We start from the raw sequence: 22,242 nt of genomic DNA, 5'->3' as shown, positions 1-22,242 counted from the left end.
TCCCACCCCATCCCACCCTTCTGGCTGTTATCGAGCCCTGGTTTGAGCTCCCTGAGTCATGCAGCAAATCATCAGTTCTAACCCCTTGAACAAATTCAAGGGGTTAGATCTGATAGAGTGCCTGAAGAACTGTGGATGGAGGTTCATCATACAGAAGGCGGTGATCAAAACCATCCCCAAGAAAAAGAAATGCAAAAGGCAAAATGGTTGTCTGTGGAGGCCTTACAAATAGTTGAGAAAAGAAGAGAAGCTAAAGGCAAAGGAGAAAAGGAAAGATATACCCATCTGAATACAGAGTTCCAAAGAATAGCAAGGAGAGATAAGAAAGACTTCCTCAGTGATCAGTGCAAAGAAATGATCAGAGGAAAACAACAGAATGGGAAAGACTAGAGATCTCTTCAAGAAAATTAGAGCTAACAAGGGAACACTTCATGCAAAGATGGGCACAATAAAGGACAGAAATGGATTAAGAAGCAGAAAAGATTAAGAAGAGGTGGTAAGAATACATGGAAGAACTATACAAACAAGGTCTTAATGACCCAGATAACACGATGGTGTGATCACTCACCTGGAGCCAGACATCCTGGAATGCAAAGTCAAGTAGGGCTCAGGAAGCATAACTACAAACAAAGCTAGTGGAGGTGATAGAATTATAGCTGAGCTATTTCAAATCCTAAAAGATGATGCTGTGAAGGTGCTGCACTCAATATGCCAGCAAATATAAAAAACTCAGCAGTGGCTACAAGACTGGAAAAGGTCACTTTACATTCCAATCCCAAGAAAGGGCAATGCCAAATAAAGTCCAAATTACCACACAATTGCACTCATTTCATACGCTAGCAAAGAAATGATCAAAATTCTCCAAGCTAGGCTTCAACAGAACGTGAACCAAAAACTTTCAGATGTTCAAGCTGGATTTAGAAAAGGCAGATGAACCAGAGATCAAATTGCCAACATCCACTGGATTATAGAAAAAGTAAGAGAATTCCAGGAAAACATCTTCTTATGCTTCATAGACTATGCTAAAGTCTTTGTGTGGATCACAACAAGTTGGAAAATTCTTCAAGAGATAGGAACAGTAGAACACTTTACCTGTCTCCTGAGAAACCTGTTAGCAGGTCAGGAAGCAACAGTTAGAACCAGACATGGAGGAACAGGCTGGTTCAAAATTGGGAAATGAGTACAAGACTGTATTTGTCACCCTGCTTATTTAACTTACATTCAGAGTGTATCATGTGAAATGCTGGGCTGGATGAAGCAGAAGCTGGAATCAAGAATGCAGGGAGAAATATCAATAACCTCAAATATGCAGATGACAACACCCTAATGGCGGAAAGTGAAGAAGAGCTAAAGAGCCTCTAGATGAAAGGGAAAGAGGAGAGTGAAAAGCTGGCTTAAAACTCACCTTTCAAAAAACTATGATCATGGCACTGGTCCCATCACTTCATGGCAAATAGAAGGGGGAAAAGTGGAAATGGTGAGAGACTTTATTTGCTTGGGCTCCAAAATCACTGCAGATGGTGACTGAAGTCATGAAATTAAAAGACACTTGCACCTTGGAAGAACACCTATGACAAATCTATACAGCATATTAAAAAGCAGAGACATTACTTTGCCAACAAAAGTCTATAGAGTCAAAGCTATAGTTTTCCAGTAGTCAAGTATGGATGTGAGAGTTGGACCATAAAGAAGGCTGAGCGCTGAGGAGTTGATGCTTTTGAACTGTGGTGTTGGAAAAGACTCTTGAGAGTCCCTTGGACAACAAGGAGATCCAATCAGTCCAACCTAAAGGAAATCAGTCTTGAATATTCATTGAAAGGACTGATGCTGAAGCTGAAGCTCCAATACTTTGGCCACCTGATGTGAAGAACTTATTCATTGGAAAAGACCCTGATGCTGGGAAAGATTGAAGGTGGGAGGAGAAGGGGACGACAGAGGATGAGATGGTTGGATGGCATCACTAACTCAATGGACATGAGTTTGAGTAAGCCCCAGCCGTTGGTGATGGACAGGGAGGCCTGGTGTGCTGCTGTCCATGGGGTTGCTAAGAGTTGCATGACTGAGCGACTGAACAATAAAATCTATTTTACATATGATGATGTATATGTGTCTATGTTGCTCTCTCCATTTGCCCCTCTCTACTTCCTCCCCCACCCCTCTGTCCAAAGTCTGTTATCTATGTTTGCATTGCTATTGCTGCTCTGCAGATAGGTTTATCAGTTCCATCTTTCTGGATTCCATATATAGGAGTTAATACACAATATTTGCTTTCCTCTTTCTAGCTTACTTTCGTCTGTATAATGGGCTCTAGGTTCACCCACCTCATTAGCACTGTCTCAAACGTGTTCCTTTTTTATGGCTGAGTAATAGTCCATTGTATATATGTCCCACACCTTCTTTATCCATTCATCTATCAATGGACATTAGGTTGCTTCCATGACCTAACTATTGTAAATAGTGCTGCAATGAACTTTGGAGTACCTGTGTCTTTTTGAATTATGGTTTTCTCGGGGTATATGTCCAGTAGAGGGATTGTTGAGTCATGTGATAGTTTTATTCCTAGTTTTGTAAGGGATTTCCATACTGTCTTCTACAGTGGCTGTATGAATTTACATTCTCACCAACAGTTCAAGAGAGTTCCCTTTTTTCCACACCTTCTCCAGCATTTATTCTCTGTAGATTTTCTGTTGATGGCCATTCTGACCAGTTTGAGGTGATATCTCATTGCAGCTTTGATTTGCATTTCTCTAATAGTGCTATTGACCTTCCTTTCTAGTGTTTGTTAGCTATCTGTATGTCTTCTTTGATGGCTCCACAATTTATTAGTTCTGAGAACCTGAGCAAATTATCCCCTTCAAGTCTTTGTGGCAATATGTATTATACATTAAAAACGTGCACACCACTGTGCTGTAGAGGATAAGCTGAGGCAGCTTCTAGAGCCCTCAGTGCACTGCTCCACCCAGAGCAAGCATACAAAAATAGTTAAAGCTGTTATCATGTTGCTAGGTGCTTATGAGAAAGAATTATCTCTAACAGCTCCGTGGGAATTCTCTGGAAGTCTTGCAAGAACAATTCCATTTAAGGGCACTTGTCTGCCTCACATGGCATCCATTACCCTAGGGGATATGTTAGGGATGTCAAAAAGTTCTAACATCTCCATATTTGTGGTACCTAGGAAATCACTTGTCTCATTATGAATGTTCCCAAGTTCCTCATCTCTACCTCAGCTTCTCCATCTTAACACAGTGTCTTTGCTCCATGTTACCTGGTCAACTCCTGTGCATCCCGTCTTGCCAGCTTTGCATCCTGCCTCTTCCTAATCATGGCAACTACACTGTCTCCCAGCTCTGTCTCTGAATGTGAGCTGTTTGACCATTATGATTTTGACTATATTACCTAACCCCTTATTGCCAAGTTCAGACTTAAACTGAAAAAGTAGGGAAAACCACTAGACCATTCAGGTATCAAATCAAATCCCTTACAATTATACAGTGGAAGTGACAAATAGATTCAAGGGATTATATCTGATAGACAGTATGCCTGAAGAACTATGGATGGAGGTTTGTGACATTGTACAGAAGGAAGTGATCAAGACCATCCCCAAGAAAAATAAATGAAAAAAGGAAAAATGGTTGTCTGAGGAGGCCTTACAAATAGCTGTGAAAAGAAGAGAAGTGAAAGGCAAAGGAGAAAAGGAAAGATGTACCCATTTGAATGTACAGTTTCAAAGAATAGCAAGGAGAGATAAGAAAGCCTTCCTCAGTGATCAATGCAAAGAAATAGATGAAAACAATACAATGGGAAAAACTAGAGATCTCTTCAAGAAAATTAGAGATACCAAGGGAACATTTCATGCAAAGATGGGCTCGATAAAGGACAGAAATGGTATGGACCTAACAGAAGGAGAAGATATTAAGAAGAGGTGGCAAGAATACATAGAACTATACAAAAAAGATCTTCGTGACCCAGATAATAATGAGGGTATGATCACTCACCTAGAACCAGACATCCTGGAATTTGAAGTTAAGTGGGCCTTAGGAAGCATCACTACAAACAAAGCTAGTGGAGGTGATAGAATTCCAGGTGAGCTATCTCAAATCCTAAAAGATGATGCTGTGAAAGTGCTGCACTCAATATGCCAGCAAATTCAGAAAACTCAGCAGTGGCCACAGGACTGGAAAAGGTCAGTTTTCATTCCAATCCCTAAGAAAGGCAATGCCAAAGAATGCTCAAACTACTGAACAATTGCACTCATCTCACACGCTAGCAAACTAATGCTCAGAATTCTCCAAGCCAGGCTGTAACAGTACATGAAATGTGAACTTGCAGACGTTCAAGCTGGATTTAGAAAAGGCAGGTGAACCAGAGGTCAAATTGCCAACATCCGTAGGATCATCAAAAAAGTGAGAGAGTTCTAGAAAAACATCTGCTTTTGTTTTATTGACTATGCCAAAGACTTTGACTGTGTGGATCACAACAAACTGTGAAAAATTCTTCAAGAGATGGGAATATAAGACCACCTGATCTGCCTCCTGAGAAATCTGTATGCAGGTCAAGAGGTAACAGAACTGGACATGAAACAACAGACTGGTTTCAAATTGGGAAAGGAGTACGTCAAGGCTGTATATTGTCACCCTGCTTATTTAACTTATATGCAGAGTACATCATGAGAAATGCTGGACTGGACATTCCAGCACAAGCTGGAATCAAGATTGCTGGGAAAAATATCAATAACCTCAGATATGCAGATGACACCACCCTTACGGCAGAAAACGAAGACGAACTAAAGAGCCTCTTGATGAAAGTGAAAGAGGAGAGTGAAAAAGTTGGCTTAAAACTCAACATTCAGAAAACTAAGATCATGGCATCTAGTCCCATCACTTCATGGCAAATAGATGGACAAACAATGAAAACGGTGACAGACTTTATATTTTTGGGCTCTAAAATCACTGCAGATGGTGACTGCAGCCATGAAATTAAAAGACGCTTGCTGCTTGGAAGAAAATTGTGACCAACCTAGACAGTATACTAAAAAGCAGAGACATTACTTTGCCAACAAAGGTCTGTCTAGTCAAAGCTATGGTTTTTCCAGTAGTCATGTATCAATGTAAGAGATGGACTGTAAAGAAAGCTGAGCACTGAAGAATTGATGCTTTTGAAATGTGGTGTTGGAGAAGACTCTTGAGAATCCCTTGGACAGCAAGGAGATCAAACCAATCAATCCTAAAGGAAATTAGTCCTGAATATTCATTGGAAGGACTAATGCTTAAGCTGAAACTCCAGTACTTTGGCCACCTGATGTGAAGAACTGATTCATTTGAAAAGATCCTGATGCTGGAAAAGATTGAGGGCAGGAGGAGAAGGGGACGACAGAGGATGAGATGGTTGGATGGCATCACAGATATGATGGCCATGAGTTTGAGCAGGATCCAGGAGTTGGTGATGGACTGGGAGGTCTGGCATGCTGCAGTCCATGGGGTCACAAAGAGTCTGACATGACTGAGTGACTAAACTGACTGACTATATCCCAAACACTTAAGCACATAATAGATGTACAACAAATATTTGTTAAATAAACAGATAATAGTTTATGCATAGAGACTTCCCTGGCAATCCAATTACTAAAACTCCATACTCTCAATACAGGGGGCCTTCAATCCTTGGTCTGGGAACTAGATCCCACAGGTTGCAATTAACGGTTCCTCGTGCTTCAATGCAGATTCAAGACCCTGCATGCTGCAACTAAAACCTGGTGCAGCCAAATATAAATAAATAAATATTAAAAAATGATTTAAAATAGTGTAAAAGACTAAAGGTGGCTCAGACAGTAAAGAATCTGCCTGCCAATATAGGAAACCTGTCCCCTGAGAAACCTGTATGCAGGTCAAGAAACAACAGTTAAAACTGAATATGAAATAACAGAGTGGTTCAAAATTGGGAAAGTACAACAAGGTGACGATATACAACAAGGATGTATATTGTCACCCTGCTTATTTAAGTCCTATGCAGAGCACATCATGTCAAATGCCAGGCTGGATGAAACACAGGCCAGAATCAAGATTGCCAGGAGAAATATCAACAACCTCAGATATGCAGATGATACTGTTCTAATGGCAGAAAGTTAAGAATAAATAAAAAGCCTCTTGATGAGAGTGAAAAAGTTGGCCTTAAACTCAACATTCAAAAAACTAAGATCACGGCATCCAGTCCCATCACTTCATGGCAAATAGATGCGGAAAAAGTAGAAATTGGCAGATTTTATTTTCTTGGACCCCAAAATCACTGTGGACGGTGATTGCAACCACAAAATTAAAAGACACTTGCTCCTTGGAAGAAAAGCTGTGCAAACCTAGACAGTGTATTAAAAATCAAAGACATCACTTTGCCGACTAAGGTCTGTAGAGTTAAAGCTATGGTTTTTCCAGTAGTCATGTATGTCTGTAGAGTTGGATAGTAAAGAAGGCTGAGTGCTGAAGAACTGATGTTTTCAAATAGCAGTGCTGGAGAAGACTCTTGAGAGTCCCTTGGGCAGCAAGGAAATCAAACCAGTCAATCCTAACAAATTTTTCCTGTAGGAAAATTTTCTGGATTTTCACTGGAAGGAATAATAGCAATCTTAAGTGTAATCTTTTAGAAAACAGATGAAGAGGGAACACTTCTCAAGTTACTTTATGAAGAGAGTGTAACAATGAAACCACAAGCTGACAAAATAAATAGAAGAAAGGAAACTACAAGCCAATATAGTTCATGAAAAGTGAAAGTGAAATCGCTCAGTCGTGTCTGACTCTTTGTGACCACATGGACTGTATGTGGCCTACCAAGCTCCTCCATCCATGGGATTCCCCAAACAAGAATACTGGAGTGGGTTGCCATTTTCTTCTCTAGGGGATCTTCCCAACACAGGGTTTGAACCTGGGTCTCCTGCATTGCAGGCAGACGCTTTACCATCTAAGCCACCAGGGAAGCCAGAATATAGTTCATAAACATAGAGAAAAAACCCTAAGCAGAATATTATCAAATGAGACCTGTATTGACCATTATTCAAGAGAATAATTGTCAGCACATGCTAAGGGAGGAGGCAGCAGGCCTCTACAACAAACAGCCCTTGCATCAAAAATATTAAACTCACAAAAGCTACACAGGGATGCTCCCACATAAAAATAGCCCTCCAAGACTACAGTGTGCTGTGCTGTGTGCTTAGTCACTCAGTCGTGTCTGACTCTTGTGACCTCGTAGGCTGTAGCCTGCCAGGCTCCTCTGTCCATGGGATTCTCCAGGCAAGAATACTGGAGTGGGTTGCCCTTTCCTTCTCCAGGGGATCTTCCTGACCCAGGAATTGAACCTGGGTTTCCTGCATTGCAGGTAGACTCTTTACTGACTTGAGCTATCAGGGAAGCCCCAAGACTACAGAAGATAAGTGTTTCTCCTAAACTCATAGAGTAAGAAAAATAAAAGCACGATGAAAAAGCAGATGAGGCATTCTCCATTTAAAGACCAAGAAAATCCCCCTGAAGGAAAAATGAAACAGACTTCTTCAGTCTAATAAATACTGAGTTCAAAAAGGAGATAATAAAAATATCGAAGGAATTAAAAAAGGCAATTGACAGAAATGCAGATTTTTGTAATAAGGAACTAGAAACTACAAAGAGGAGCCAAGAAAAATTAGAGAATTCATTTGCTGAGATGAAAGTGGAGTTAAGGCAATGACTAGCCGAATGAATAATGCGGGAGAATAAATAAGTGATCTGGAACATAGAATAATAGAAATCACCCAATCAGGTCAACAAAGAGAAAGCAAAATTAAAAGAAAAAAAAAGAAAACAATATAAAAGACTTATGGATAATATAAAGTGGGCCAATCTATGCATAATAGAGAGCCTATTGGGTGAAGAAGGAAAAAAGTGGATCAAAAATGTATTTAAAGAAATTATGGCTGACGAATTCCCAAACCTAAAGAAGGAAACAGATATCCAGGAACAGAAAGACAGAAGGTCCCAAACAAGATGAACCCAAACATATCTATACCAAGACATATTATAATTAACATGGCAAAAGTTAAAGATAGAGAGTTTTCAAAGAAGCAAGAGACAAGGAGTTATATACAAAGGAACCCCCATAATGCTATCAGCTGATTTCTCTACAGAAACATTGTAGCAGAGCACAACATTAACATATAGAAATCAGTTGCACTTCTTTATATTAACAATGAAATATCAAAAAGGGAATGTAAAAAAAAAAAAAAAACTTTAAAAAACACACCCCCTCCCAAAATACTCAGAAATTAATCTGACCAAGGAAGTGAAAGATTTATCAAGAAATATAAAATGTTAATAAAGAAAACTCAATATGATTCAAAGAAATGGAAAGATATCTCATGTTCTTGGGTTGGAAGAATGAATGTTGTTGAAATGGCCATAATACCCCCAAAATCTATAGATTTAATGTGATCCCCATCAAATTACCCTTGACATTTTCCATAGAGCTAAAATAAATCATCCTAAAATTGATACTGAATCACAAAATACCCAGAATTGCCAAAGCTATTCTCAGGAAAAGGAACAAAGCAGGAGGAATAACCCTCCCAGACTTTGAAGCTACACTAATCAAAACAGCATTGTTCTGGCACAAAAACAGATGTATGAATCAATGGAACAGAATAGAGTGCCCAGAAATAAACCCATACAACTACAGTGAACTAATCTTCGACAAAGCAGCAAGAATACACCACAGAGAAGACAGTACCTTCAATAATTGGTGTTGTGAAACTTGGACAGCTGTATGCAAATTAGTGAAGTTAAAACACTCCCTCACACCATACCCCAAAATAAACTCAAAATAGCTTTAAGGTTCAAACATGAGAAGACACCATCCAACTCCTAGAAAAGATTATGGGCAAAACATTCTCTGACATAAATTGTACCAATGTTTTCTTAGGTCAGTCTTCAAAAACAATAGAAATTTTTTAAAAAGTCACCTAATCAAACTTCTAAGCTTTTGCACAGCAAAGGAAGCCATAAATAAAATGAAAAGACAACCTATGGACTGGGAGAAAATATTTCCAATGATGTGACTAACATGGGCTTAATTTCCAAAGTATGTGAACAGTTCATACACCTCAACAATGAACAACCCAAACAAGTTCAAACAACCCAATTAAAAAACTGTCAGAAGACCTATTATAAACAGATATTTCTCCAAAGTAGACATACAAATGACCAATAGGCACTTGAGAAGATGCTTAAAATGTTATTTATTAGAGAAATTCAAATTAAAACTATAATGAGGTACCACCTCACACCAGCAGAATGCCCATCATCAGAAAGTCTACAAGTAACCAATGCTGGAGAGTGTGAAGAAAGAGAATCCTCCTACACTGTTGGTGGGAATGAAAGTTGGAATGACCACTATGGAAAACAATATGGAGGGTCCTTAAAAAACTAACAATAGAATTACCATATGATCCAGAAATCCAACTCCTGGCCATATATCTAGCAACACTATAATTCAAAAAGACACACGAACCCTTATGTTCACAGGAGCACTACTCACAATAGTCAAAACATGGAAACAACCTGCATGTCTATCAAGAGATGAATGGATACAGGAGACGTGGCACACACACATATATACAATGGGACAATATTCAGCCATAAAAAGAAGGAAAGAATAAAATAATGTCATTTACAGCAACATGGACAGACCTAGATATTATCACACTAAGTGAAGTAAGTCAGAAAGACAGATGCCATATGGCATCACTTATATGTGGAATCCAAAGTGAAGTGAAAGTGAAAGTCACTCAGTCGTGTCCGACTCTTTGCGACCCCATGGACTGTACAGTCCATAGAATTCTCCAGGCCAGAATACTGGCGTGGGTAGCCTTTCCCTTCTCCAGGGGATCTTCCCAACCCAGGGACCAAACCCAGGTCTCCCAAGTAGCAGGCAGATTCTTTACCAGCTGAGCCACAAGGGAAGCCCATGGAATATAAAATAGGACACAAATGAACTTATCTATGAAACAGAATAGATAAGTTTGACTTATCTTTAACCGTGTGGATCACAACAAACTGCGGAAAATTCTTCAGGAGATGGGAATACTACACCACCTGACCTGCCTCCTGAGAAATCTGTATACAGGTCAAGAAGCAACAGTTAGAAATGGACATGGAACAACAGACTGGCTCCAAATTGGGAAAGAAGTACGTCAAGGCTGTTTATTGTCACCTGCTTATTTAACTTACATGCAGAGTACATCACGCGAAATGCTGGGCTGGGTGAAGCACAAGCTGGAATCAAGATTGCCAGGAGAAATATCAATAACCTCAGATATGCAGATGACACCACACGTATGGCAGAAAGTGAAGAAGAACTAAAGAGCCTCCTGATGAAAGTGAAAGAGGAGAGTGAAAAAGTTGGCTTAAAGCTCAACATTCAGAAAACTAAGATCATGACATCTGGTCCCATCACTTCATGGCAAATAGATGGGGGAAACAATGGAAACACTGAGAGACTTTATTTTTTTAGGCTCCAAAATCACTGCAGATGGTGACATCAGCCATGAAATTAAGACATTTGCTCCTTGGAAGAAAAGTCATGACCAATCTAGACAGCATATTAAAAAGCAGAAGTGGAAAAAGATGGCGGAGGAGTAGGTGACATGGAATACATCTCTCTCCACGGATATATCAGGAATACACCTTCAGACACAGAAGTGCATGCAGAACACCAGCTGAGAGCAGAGAGGAGTACGCGACCAGCGGAAAAGAATATATAGACTCACACAAAACTTGAGATCAAGCCCTGAGCCTTTGGAGTTGGGAGCACTGACTCCAAGACACTAGACTACCAGAGAACTAACCCTATGGGGCATCAGATAGTGAGAACTCACACTAAGGAAATCACTGGAATACAAGACCCAGCATCACCCAACCACCAATAGCACCCTAGGATGCCTCATCTACACAACAACAACAACAAACCCAATCATCAGCAGACAGGATTACCACCTCACTCAGCCTTGACCATCAGAGGAAAAACAAATAAACAAACAAAAATTCAGCACAAATCTCACCCTATAAGAAGCTTGCAGAAACCACTGGACCAACCTTAGAGGGCAGAAACCAATGAAAGGAAGAATTCAACCTTGAAGCCTGGGAAAAGGAGACTTCAAACACAATAAGTTAAAAAAAAAAAATGAAAAGGTAGAAAAATACTACACAAACGAAGGAGCAAACTAGAAGCACAGAAGTCCAAATAAATGAAGAGGAAATAGGCAAACTACATGAAAAAGAATTCAGAATAACGATAGTAAAGATGATCAAAAACCTTGAAAGCAAAGTGGAGAAAATGCAATAATCAATTAACAAAGACCTAGAAGAATTAAAGAATACATTTGCAGAGACAAACACAATTACTGAAATTAAAAAGACTCTAGAAGGAATCAGTAGCAGAATATCTGAATCAGAAGAATGAATCAGTGAGTTGGAAGATAAAATGGTGAAAATAACTCCTGAAGAGTAGAATGAAGTAAAAAGGATGAAAAGAACTGAGGATAGTCTCAGAGATACCTGGGACAATATCAAACGAACTAACATTTGAATTATAAGGGTCTCAGAAGAAGAAGAGAAAAAAAGGGTATGGGAAAAATTTTGAAGAGATTATAGTTGAAAATTTCCCCAACATGGAAAAGGAAATAGTCAATCAAGTCCAAGAGGCACAAAGAGTCCCATACAGGATAAACCCAAGGAGAAACACACCAAGGCACATACAGGTCAAGGTAACAAAGACTAAACACAAAGAAAGAATATCAAAAGCAGCAAGGGAGAAGCAACAGGTAACATACAAAGGAAACCCCATACGCTTAACAGCTTATCTTTCAGCAGAAACTCTGTAGGCCAGAAGGGAATGGCAGAATATATTTAAAGTACTGATAGAAAAAATCTACAACCAAGATTACGGTACCTGGCAAGGATCTCATTTAAAATTGATGGAGAAATCAAAAGCTTTTCAGACAAGCAAAAGTTAAGAGAATTCAGTACCACCAAACCAGCTTTACAACAAATGTTAAAGGGACTTATTTAATCAAGAAATACAAGAGAAGAAAAAAGATCTGCAAAATCAACCCCAAACAATTAAGAAAACAGCAATAGGAACATACATATCAATAATTACTTTAAATGTAAATGGGTTAAATGCTCCAACCAAAAGACACAGACTGGCTAAATGGATACAAAAACAAGACCAGTATATATATGCTGTCTACAAGATTCCCACTTCAGACCTCAAGACACATATAGACTGAAAGTGAGAGGATGGAAAAATATATTCCATGCAAATGGGAAGCAAAAGAAAGCTGGAGTAGCAATCCTCATATCAGACAAAATAGACCTTAAAATAAAGAGATTACAAAAGATAAGGAAGGACACTATATAACGATCAAGGGATCAGTCCAAGAGGAAGACATAACAATTGTAAATATCTATGCACCCAACACAGAAGCAACTCAGTACACAAGACAAACACTAACAGACATAAAAGGAGAAGTTGATAGTAACACAATAATAACAGGAGACTTTAACACCCCACTCACACCAATGGACAGAGCATCAAAACAGAAAATTAATGAGGAAACACAAATCTTAAATGATACGTTAGATGAGATGGATCTCATTGATATCTTCAGGACATTCCATCCAAATGCAGAAGTGCACATGGAACATTCTCCAGGATAGAACACATCTTGGGTCACAAATCAAACGAGTAAATTTAAGAAAATTGAAGTCATATCAAGCATCTTCTCCGACCACAACACTATAAGACTAGATATCAGTTACAAGAAAAATACTGTAAGAAACACAAACAAGTGGACATTAAACAACACATTTCTAAAGAACCAACAGGTTACTGAAGGGATCAAAAGGGAAGTCTAAAAATTTCTAGAAACAAATGACCATGAAAACATGACAACTGAAAACCTATGGGATGCAGCAAAAGCAGTTCTGAGAGGGAAGTTGATAGCGATACAATCCTACCTCAAGAAACAAGAGAAACATCGAAGAGACAGCCTAACTTTACAACTAAAACAACTGGAAAAAGAAGAAGAACAAAAAAACCCAAAATTAGTAGAAGGAAAGAAATCATAAAGATCAGAGCAGAAATAAAAGAAAAAGAAATGAAAGAAACAATAGTAAAGAATAGTAAATCTAAAAGCTGGTTCTTTGAAAAGATAAACAAAATTGGCAAAACTTTAGCCAGAATCATCAAGAAAAAAAGAAAGAAGAATCAAAGCAACAAAATTAGAAATGAAAAGGGAGGGGTTACAACAGACAATGCAGAAATACAAAGGATTATAAGAGACTATTATGAACAACTATATGGCAATAAAATGGATAACCTGGAAGAAATGGACAGATTCTTAGAAACGTTCAATCTTTCAAGACTGAACCAGGAACAAATAGAAATTATGAACAACCCAATTACAAGCACTGAAATTGAAGCTGTGATAAAAAATCTCCCAAAAAAACAAAAACCCAGGACCAGATGGCTTCAAAGAAGAATTCTATCAAATATTTAGAGAAGAGCTAATGCCTATGCTTCTAAAACTCTTACAAAAAATTGCAGAGGAAGGAACACTTCCAAACTCATTCTACGAGGCCACTATCACTCTGATACCAAAACCAAAGACAGCACACAAAAAAGAAAACTAAGTAGGAAAAGGAGGACGTCACGGCTGTATATTGTCACCCTGCTTATTTAACTTATATGCAGAGTAATCATGAGAAAAGCTGGGCTGGAAGAAGCACAAGCTGGAATCAAGATTGCTGGGAGAAATATCAATAACCTCAGATATGCAGATGACACCACCCTTATGGCAGAAAGTGAAGAGGAACTCAAAAGCCTCTTGATGAAGGTGAAAGAGGAGAGTGAAAAAGTTGGCTTAAAACTCAACATTCAGAAAACGAAGATCATGGCATCCAGTCCCATCACTTCATGGGAAATAGATGGGGAAACAGTGGAAACAGTGTCAGACTTTATTTTTGGGGGCTCCAAAATCACTGCAGATGGTGACTGCAGCCATGAAATTAAAAGATGCTTACTCCTTGGAAGGAAAGTTATGACCAACCTAGACAGCATATTCAAAAGTAGAGACATTGCTTTGCCAACAAAGGTCCGTCTAGTCAAGGCTATGGTTTTTCCTGTGGTCATGTATGGATGTGAGAGTTGGACTGTGAAGAAGGCTGAGCACTGAAGAATTGATGCTTTTGAACTGTGGTGTTGGGGAAGACTCTTGAGAGTCCCTTGGACTGCAAGGAGATCCAAGCAGTCCATTCTGAAGGAGATCAGCCCTGGGATTTCTTTGGAAGGAATGATGCTAAAGCTGAAACTCCAGTACTTTGGCCACCTCATGCGAAGAGTTGACTCATTGGAAAAGACTGTGATGCTGGGAGGGATTGGGGGCAGGAGGAGAAGGGGACGACAGAGGATGAGATGGCTGGATGGCATCACTGACTCTATGGACATGAGTTTGAGTGAACTCTGGGAGTTGGTGATGGACAGAGAGGCCTGGCGTGCTGCAATTCATGGGGTCGCAAAGAGTTGGACACGACTGAGTGACTGAACTGAACTGAATATCACTGATGAACATAGATGTAAAAATCTTCAACAAAGTTTTAGCAAACAGAATTCAGCAACACATCAAAAAGCTCATACACCATGAGCAAGTTGGATTTATTCCAGGGATGCAAGGATTCTTCAATATATGCAAATCAATCAATGTGATACACCATATTAACAAATTGAAAGATAAAAACCATATGATAATCTCAATAGATGCAGAAAAAGCCTTTGACAAAATTCAGTGCCGATTTATGATTAAAACTCTTCAAAAAATGGGCATAGAAGGAACTTACCTCAGCATGCTGCTGCTGCTGCTAAGTCACTTCAGTCGTGTCCAACTCTGTGCGACCCCCTAGACAGCCTCCTCCCAGGCCCCTCTGTCCCTGGGATTTTCCAAGCAAGAGTACTGGAGTGGGGTGCAATTGCCTTCTCCAACCTCAGCATAGTAAAGGCCATATATGATTAGCCTACAGCAAACATTCTCAATGGTGAAAAACTGAAAGCATTTCCCCTAAGATCAGGATCAAGACAAGGGTGTCCACCTTCACCACTATTATTCAACATAGTTCTGAAAAGTCCTAGCTACAGCAATCAGAGAAGAAAAAGAAATAAAGGAATCCAAGTTGGAAAAGAAGAAGTAAAGTTCTCACTGTTTGCAGATGACATGACTACACAGAAAACTCTGAAGATAGTATCAGAAAATTATGAGAGCTTATCAGTGAACTTAGCAAAGTTGCAGGATACAAAATTAATACACAGAAATCACTGTCATTTCTATATACTAACAATGAAAAATCAGAAAAAGAAATTAAGGAATCAATCCCATTCACCATTGCAACAAAAAGAATTAAATATCTAGGAATAAACTTAGCTAAGGAGACAAAAGAACTGTACACAAAAAATTATAAGACACTGATGAAAGAAATCAAAGATGACATAAACAGATGGAGAGATATTCCATGTTCCTGGGTAGGAAGAATCAATATTGTGAAAATGACTCTACTACCAAACACAATCAATGTGATCCCTACCAAATTACTAGTGGCATTTTTCACAGAACTAGAACAAAAAATTTCACAATTCATATGGAAACACAAAAGACCCTGAAAAGCCAAAGCCGTCTTGAGAAAGAAGAATGGAGCTGGAGAAATCAACCTTCCTGACTTCAGATTATACTACAAAGCTACAGTCATTAAAACAGTAGGGTACTGGCACAAAAACAGAAATATAGACCAATGGAACAAGATAGAAAGCCCAGAAATAAACCCATGCACCTATCGGTACCTTATTTCTGACAAAGGAGGTAAGAATATACAATGGGGCAAAGACAGCCTCTTCAGTAAATGCTGCTGGGAAAACTAGACAGTTACATGTAAAAGAATGAAATTAAAACACTTCCTAACACCATACACAAAGATAAACTCAAAATGGATTAAAGACCTAAATGTAAGACCAGAAACTAGAAAACTCTTAGAGGAAAACATAGGCAGAACACCGATGACATAAATCAAAGCAAAATCCTCTATGATCCACCTCCTAGAGTAATGGAAATAAAAACAAGAGTAAACAAGTGGGACCTGATTAAACTTAAAAGGTTTTGCACAGCAAAAGAAGCTCTAAGCAAGGTGAAAAGACAGCTTTCAGAATGGGAGAAAATATTAGCAAATGAAACAACTGACAAAGGATTGATTCCAAAATATACAAGCAGCTCATACAACTCACTACCGGAAAAAACAAACAGCCCCATCAAAAAGCAGGGAAAAGACCTAAACAGACATTTCTCCAAAGAAGACATACAGATGGCTAACAGACACATCAAAAGATGCTCAACATTGCTCATTACTAGAGAAATACAAATCAGAACTGCAATGAGATATCACCTCACAATGGTTGGAATGGGCATCATCAAAAAGTCTACAAACAATAAATGCTGGAGGGTGTGGAGAAAAGGGAACGCTCTTGCACTGTTGGTGGGAATGTAAATTGATGCAGCCACTATTGAAGATGGTATGGAGACTCCTTAAAAAACTAGGAATAAAACCACCATATGACCCAGCAATCCCACTCCTAGGCATATACCCTGAGGAAACCAGGTTTGAAAAAGGCACATGTATCCCATTGTTCACTGCAGCACTATTTACAATAGCTAGAACATGGAAGCAACCTAGATGCCCATCGACAGATGAAAGGATAAAGAAGTTGTGGTACATATACACAATGGAATATTACTTAGCCATAAAAGGAATGCATTTGAGTCAGTTCTGATGAGGTTGATGGACCTAGAACTTACCATTCAGAGTGAAGTGAATCAGAAGGACAAAGATAAATATCGTGTTCTAATGCACATATGCAGAATCTAGAAAAATGATTCTGAAGAACTTATTTGCAGGGTAGCAATGGAGAAATAGACACAGAGAATAGACTTGTGGACCTGGGGAGAGGGGAGAAGAGTGTGAGATGTGTGGAGAGAGCAGCATGGAAACTTACATTACCATGTGTAAAATAGATAGTCAGTGGGAATTTGCTGTATGGCTCAGGAAACTCAAACAGGGGCTCTGTATCAACCTAGAGGGAGTTTCAAAAGGGAGGGGATATATGTAGACCTATCGCTGATTCATGTTGAAGTTTGACAGAAAACAACAAAACTCTGTAAAGCAAGTATCCTTCAATAAAAAAATAAATTAAAAAAAATAGCAGAGACAATACTTTGCTGACAAAGGTTCATCTAGTCAAATCTGTGGTTTTTCCAGTGATCATGTATGGATGTGAGAGTTGGACTATAAAGAAAGCTGAGCACTGAAGAATTGATGCTTTTGAACTGTGGTGTTGAAGAAGACTCTTGAAAGTCCCTTGGACTACAAGGAGATCCAAACAGTCCATCCTCAAGGAAATCAGTCCTGAATATTCATTGGAAGGACTGATGCTGAAGCTGAAACTCCAATACTTTGGCCACCTGATGTGAAGAACTGACTCATTGGAAAAAGACCCTGATGCTGGGGAAGACTGAAGGTGGAAGGAGAAGGGGATGGCAGAGGATGAGATGGTTGGATGGCATCACCAACTCAATGGACATGAGTTTGAATAAACTCTGGGAGTTGGTGATGGACAGGGAAGCCTAGCGTGCTGCAGAGCATGGGGTTGCAAAGAGTCAGACACAACTGAGCGACTGAACAGAGCTGATGAAACAGAAACAGACTCATGGACATAAAGAATAGACTTATGGTTACCAAGGGGAAGAGGGGTGGGGAAACAGTGGATTGGGAGTTTGGGATTAGCAGATGCAAATGATAATATATAGGGTGGATAAACAACAAGGTCCAACTCTACAGCACCGAGAACTATGTTCATTACCCTGTGATAAACCAAAGTGGAAAGATTTAAAAAAAAAAAAGAAAACAAAGGGCCTAGCACAGGGTCTGTAAGCAGCATTAATTATGACAATTCTAAAACAGGGCCTGGATTGGAAAAGAAAAGAAAGTGTAAGCATTCCGGAGGAGATGATGCCAGCTTGGCACTGACGGAGCTGGTGGTGACGGCTAGACCAGGAAGCCAGATAACACTTGCTTGATAAAATAAAGTATGTTGAGTAGCCTGTTCCAGGCACTGCCACACTCAGGAAATTAAGTAAATAGGATCCAGGCCCTGCCCTCAAGGAACCCACATTTCAGTAGAGGAGACAGACCTGTCAATTAAAAACGATGATGCTGTAGGTCATTCTGCCTCTCCCTCTGTGAGTGCCATGTGGATATAAACACAGGAAGGCAGGGTGGGTTCAGGAGAGGCCTGGGACATGGGCACCTTTGAGCTGACTTTTAAATGTAATTTGCATGAGGCTGAGCTGACATGAGGCTCAGTCATTGGGGGAGGGCAAACGTTAAAAAAAAAAAGACCATCAACAACAGATAACAGAAGGAAATTGAAATCTTTCCCACCAGTTATCCCCAAAGACCAAGTTGTTTGAATTTTTGTTTTAGAAAAGCAAACAAGGGAGAGAGGTGGAGGGGCTTGTGGTACTTTCATAAACCACAGGGAGGTTTCTTTAAACTTCTTCTCCCTCCTCGTATGCACATCCAGGTTCTCTACTAGTTCACATTCCTGAGTCCAAACTCATCATAAACCCACATGATGCAGACTCTTCTCTCCTCTACCTGTCCAGCTCAGCGCTCGTTGCAGCGCTGGTTTCACTTCCCCAAAGTCTTCCACTTGCTTTGGTTCTCATTGTTGCTTTAGATGTAGTATCATCAACAGCCCAGAGCTGATCAAGCCGGTCAGCATCTTTCCTAGTCGGGAAGGCGGGCAATGAGAACGGAAGGATGACCTAGAATTCTGCTTAGAGGCACAGACAGAGGCTACAGATACGCGTTAACTAATGATTTGCATGCGTGTGTTTGCTTACCTTGCAATTCATTTATTTTTATTGGAATATAATTGCATTACAATGTCGTATTCGCTTGTGCTATACAACAGCACGAACCAGCCATATGTACACCTGTATCTCCTCCTTGGGTCTCCCCCTCCCCCATTCCACCATCTAGGTCATTAAGGGTGCCAAGCTGAGCCCCTTGTGCTATACAGCGGCTTCCCACTAGCTCTCTGTTTTATACATGACAGTGTGTATATGTCAATCCCAATGTCCCAGATTGTCTCACCCTCCTTTCCCCTTCTGTGTTCACATGTCCCTTCTCTATATCTGGGTCTCTATTCCTGCCTTGTAAATAGGTGCGTAGTGGAAATGTAAATTGATACAGCCACTATGGAGAACAGTATGGAGGTTCCTTAAAAAACTCAAAGTAAAACTACCATATGACCCAGATATCCCACTCCTGGGCACATACCCCAAGAAAACCACAATTCAACAAGACACATGTACCCCACCGTTCACAGCAGCACTGTTTACATAACCAAGACGTGGAAACAATCTAAATGCCCACCTACAGATGAATGATACAGAGATGTGGTACATATACACAATGGCATACGGTACACTCAGCCATAAAGAGGAATGACGTTGGGTCATTTGTAGTGATGTGGATGGATGGAACTGGAGTCTGGCGTACAGAGTGAAGCACGTCAGAAAGAGAAAAACAAATATCATATATTAACGCACATATAAAGAATCTGGAAAAATTGACTAATGATTTTTGATACTGTTTTAAAGAACGATTAAGAGTGAATCTTAAAAGAGAGAAACTTGAATTTTCCACGTTAGCTACCTTCCACAGCACAAAGGAGCCACCTGCCTTTGCTTGAACTGTAAGATATTACAAGCACTTCGGTTTGTTATTGCATTGATAGTGTCCTCTGGTCAGAGATGACCAGGGATCCACCTGCATGGAAGAAAGTTTGCATTTATCAATTTATTGCAGTGAGAGCACCTTCACTCCATGGGGAGTTGGGGGGCATCTCAGTAAGGGGGCACTGAAAGGACTTATTACAGTGTTCAGGCTGGAAGCAGTTGATTTTGGTGAGAGTTCAAGGAAGCTGGGTTTATCCTGGGTCAGACGCCACAGGAAGCAGAGGTCACTCTGATTGGGTGGAACTCTGTTTAGGAGGCACAGAAGTATGTCTCTCGATGCTTCCTCTGCTCTCCTTCTGGCCCCTTGGTGCAGAAAGCCAAGGTCTGAAAACAACAGAGGAAAGTCTCTTAACTCATTTGTTTTTGGAGGGCTTCCTAGATAATCCTCATTTCAACTCTAGTTCTGTAACTAGAATGTTATATGGAGTTATTTTCTTAGTCCCAGTGAGGCTTGTCGCATGATGAAGCCTTTCCTATTTTAATTTTTATGGAGTCTTTTCTAATTTTTAAAAGCCATCCCAGAAAGTAATAGATGGCAGGGGCCTGGGCTTGGCCACAGTTTGCCTCCAGACGCAATTTCATGGCTTGCTGGGTAAATCTGTGGTCATTGGGACAGGAAATGAATTGCTGTAGCTGGCTATGACTGCTCTGTCACCTTGGGCACAGTGACCTAGCTTAATGTTCCATAGAGATCATTTTCCTCTGTCATCTGCGCACATCTCCTTGTGAGTTAAATATTTGTGAAATTCCCCTTTTGCAGTTACTTTATTTGTTTGTGATACAGATTCTTTAAACACCAGAGCTCTAGCCTCATCTCCTCACCATATGGTCGTCCTTTAAGAAAAATACACATTAGACTTTCCACAAATAGCCTGTAATGGGTGGTGTGCACTGCACAATTCTTGACCTCCTCCTGAACTTGACGACCAGCGTGACTGCGGGCCTTTGCCAAGGTTGCTGTGCCCCGCTCTGTTATTCTGTGACTTGGGGCTTCTGGGGGACAGTGACTCTCAAGGAGGGTTCAGTGCATCTGTCACCTGTGTCCCGAGAGGGTCATCAGTCAGACACAGTTCTCCCAAGGGTTCAGAGCCTTCCCTGCACTCATGGGTAGACTTCCAGACAGAGGGCAACAGAGTCTCTTAACTTTTATCTATGCTTTTATCATTTGTAGGACGCTAAATGCTTTTGCAACTTTTAAATAACAGACTAAGAAGATTTCATGGTTCTCTTATCATTAGACTTTTGACCAATAAATCTACCTCATGGGATCTTTATGGCCTTGGAACAAGATTCCTTTCCAAAACTGTAAAGACTGCAGTTGCAACCAGGTCCTTGATGGAGAGGCTGTGGGTCCGAGTGCCTTGGCACACGTGCTTGGCTCTCTAGGGTCCCCTGGGTTTTGTAACTAAAGCCAGACCTTATCTAGCATCCAGCTTTCAGGGAAATAGAAACAGCCTCCAAGCAGTGGAAGGAGGAGCAGGGTGAGGCTTCAGTGCTCTGAGGCCTCTGATGGCCCTTCCAGAGTAAAGGCGAGAAACTGAACCGACTATGGTCAGATTGCAGAAACAAATGGAATGTTGACCCTCAGTCTGCCTTTGAGGACTGGACCATTGAGGGCCATTTCAGGAGGCCAACGGATGCTCTACCAGCTTCAAGGAAGCAGTAGCACCTCTCTTACAGTCATTCCCACTGGAGACTCCTCCCGGACCCGGCTGTGGCCAAGGGAATTCTCCCAGTAGACTTTGTCGGGGGTGGGTGTAGCCCAGAGGGCGTCTGCGCGTGTGTGCATGCGCCGTCCATGGCGCACCCCGTGAACACCCTTGTGCTGAGCCGCGAAAAGGATGCTTTTATTTTTTTTAATTAAAAGGATGCCTTTAAATGAAAATGTTCCCAAAAGTTCCCTTATGTGATCTAGCAAGGTCAGTGTAAAAAGTCGTCTTGCTAACTAACTGTGCCTCTATCACACTCGGTAAGTGTTCTATTAACTAAAGCAAACCCGGGAGAACAGCACTTGTTCCAGATCAGCAGTTCTGACATAGTGGATGCATCCACGGGGAGAGAAGCGTCCTAACGTAGGTTGATTGTTAGATTACTGATTTGAACTGACCCAGGGAAGGACAGGTTTTCCTCTGAAATGAGAATGCTTGCTTTTTCCTTCGGGGCTTCCCAGGTGGCTCAGCGCTGAAGAATCTGCCTGCCAATGCAGGAGAGGTGGGCTGGGAAGATCCCCCGGAGAGGGAAATGGCAGCTCACTCCAGTATTCTTGCCTGGGAAATTCCATGGACAGAGGAGCCTGGTGCCCATGGGGTTGCAAAGAGTTGCATACGACT

Source organism: Bos mutus, chromosome 23 (assembly GCF_027580195.1).
Source record: "Bos mutus isolate GX-2022 chromosome 23, NWIPB_WYAK_1.1, whole genome shotgun sequence".
NCBI lineage: Eukaryota > Metazoa > Chordata > Mammalia > Artiodactyla > Bovidae > Bos > Bos mutus.
This window is presented reverse-complemented; position numbering follows the sequence as displayed.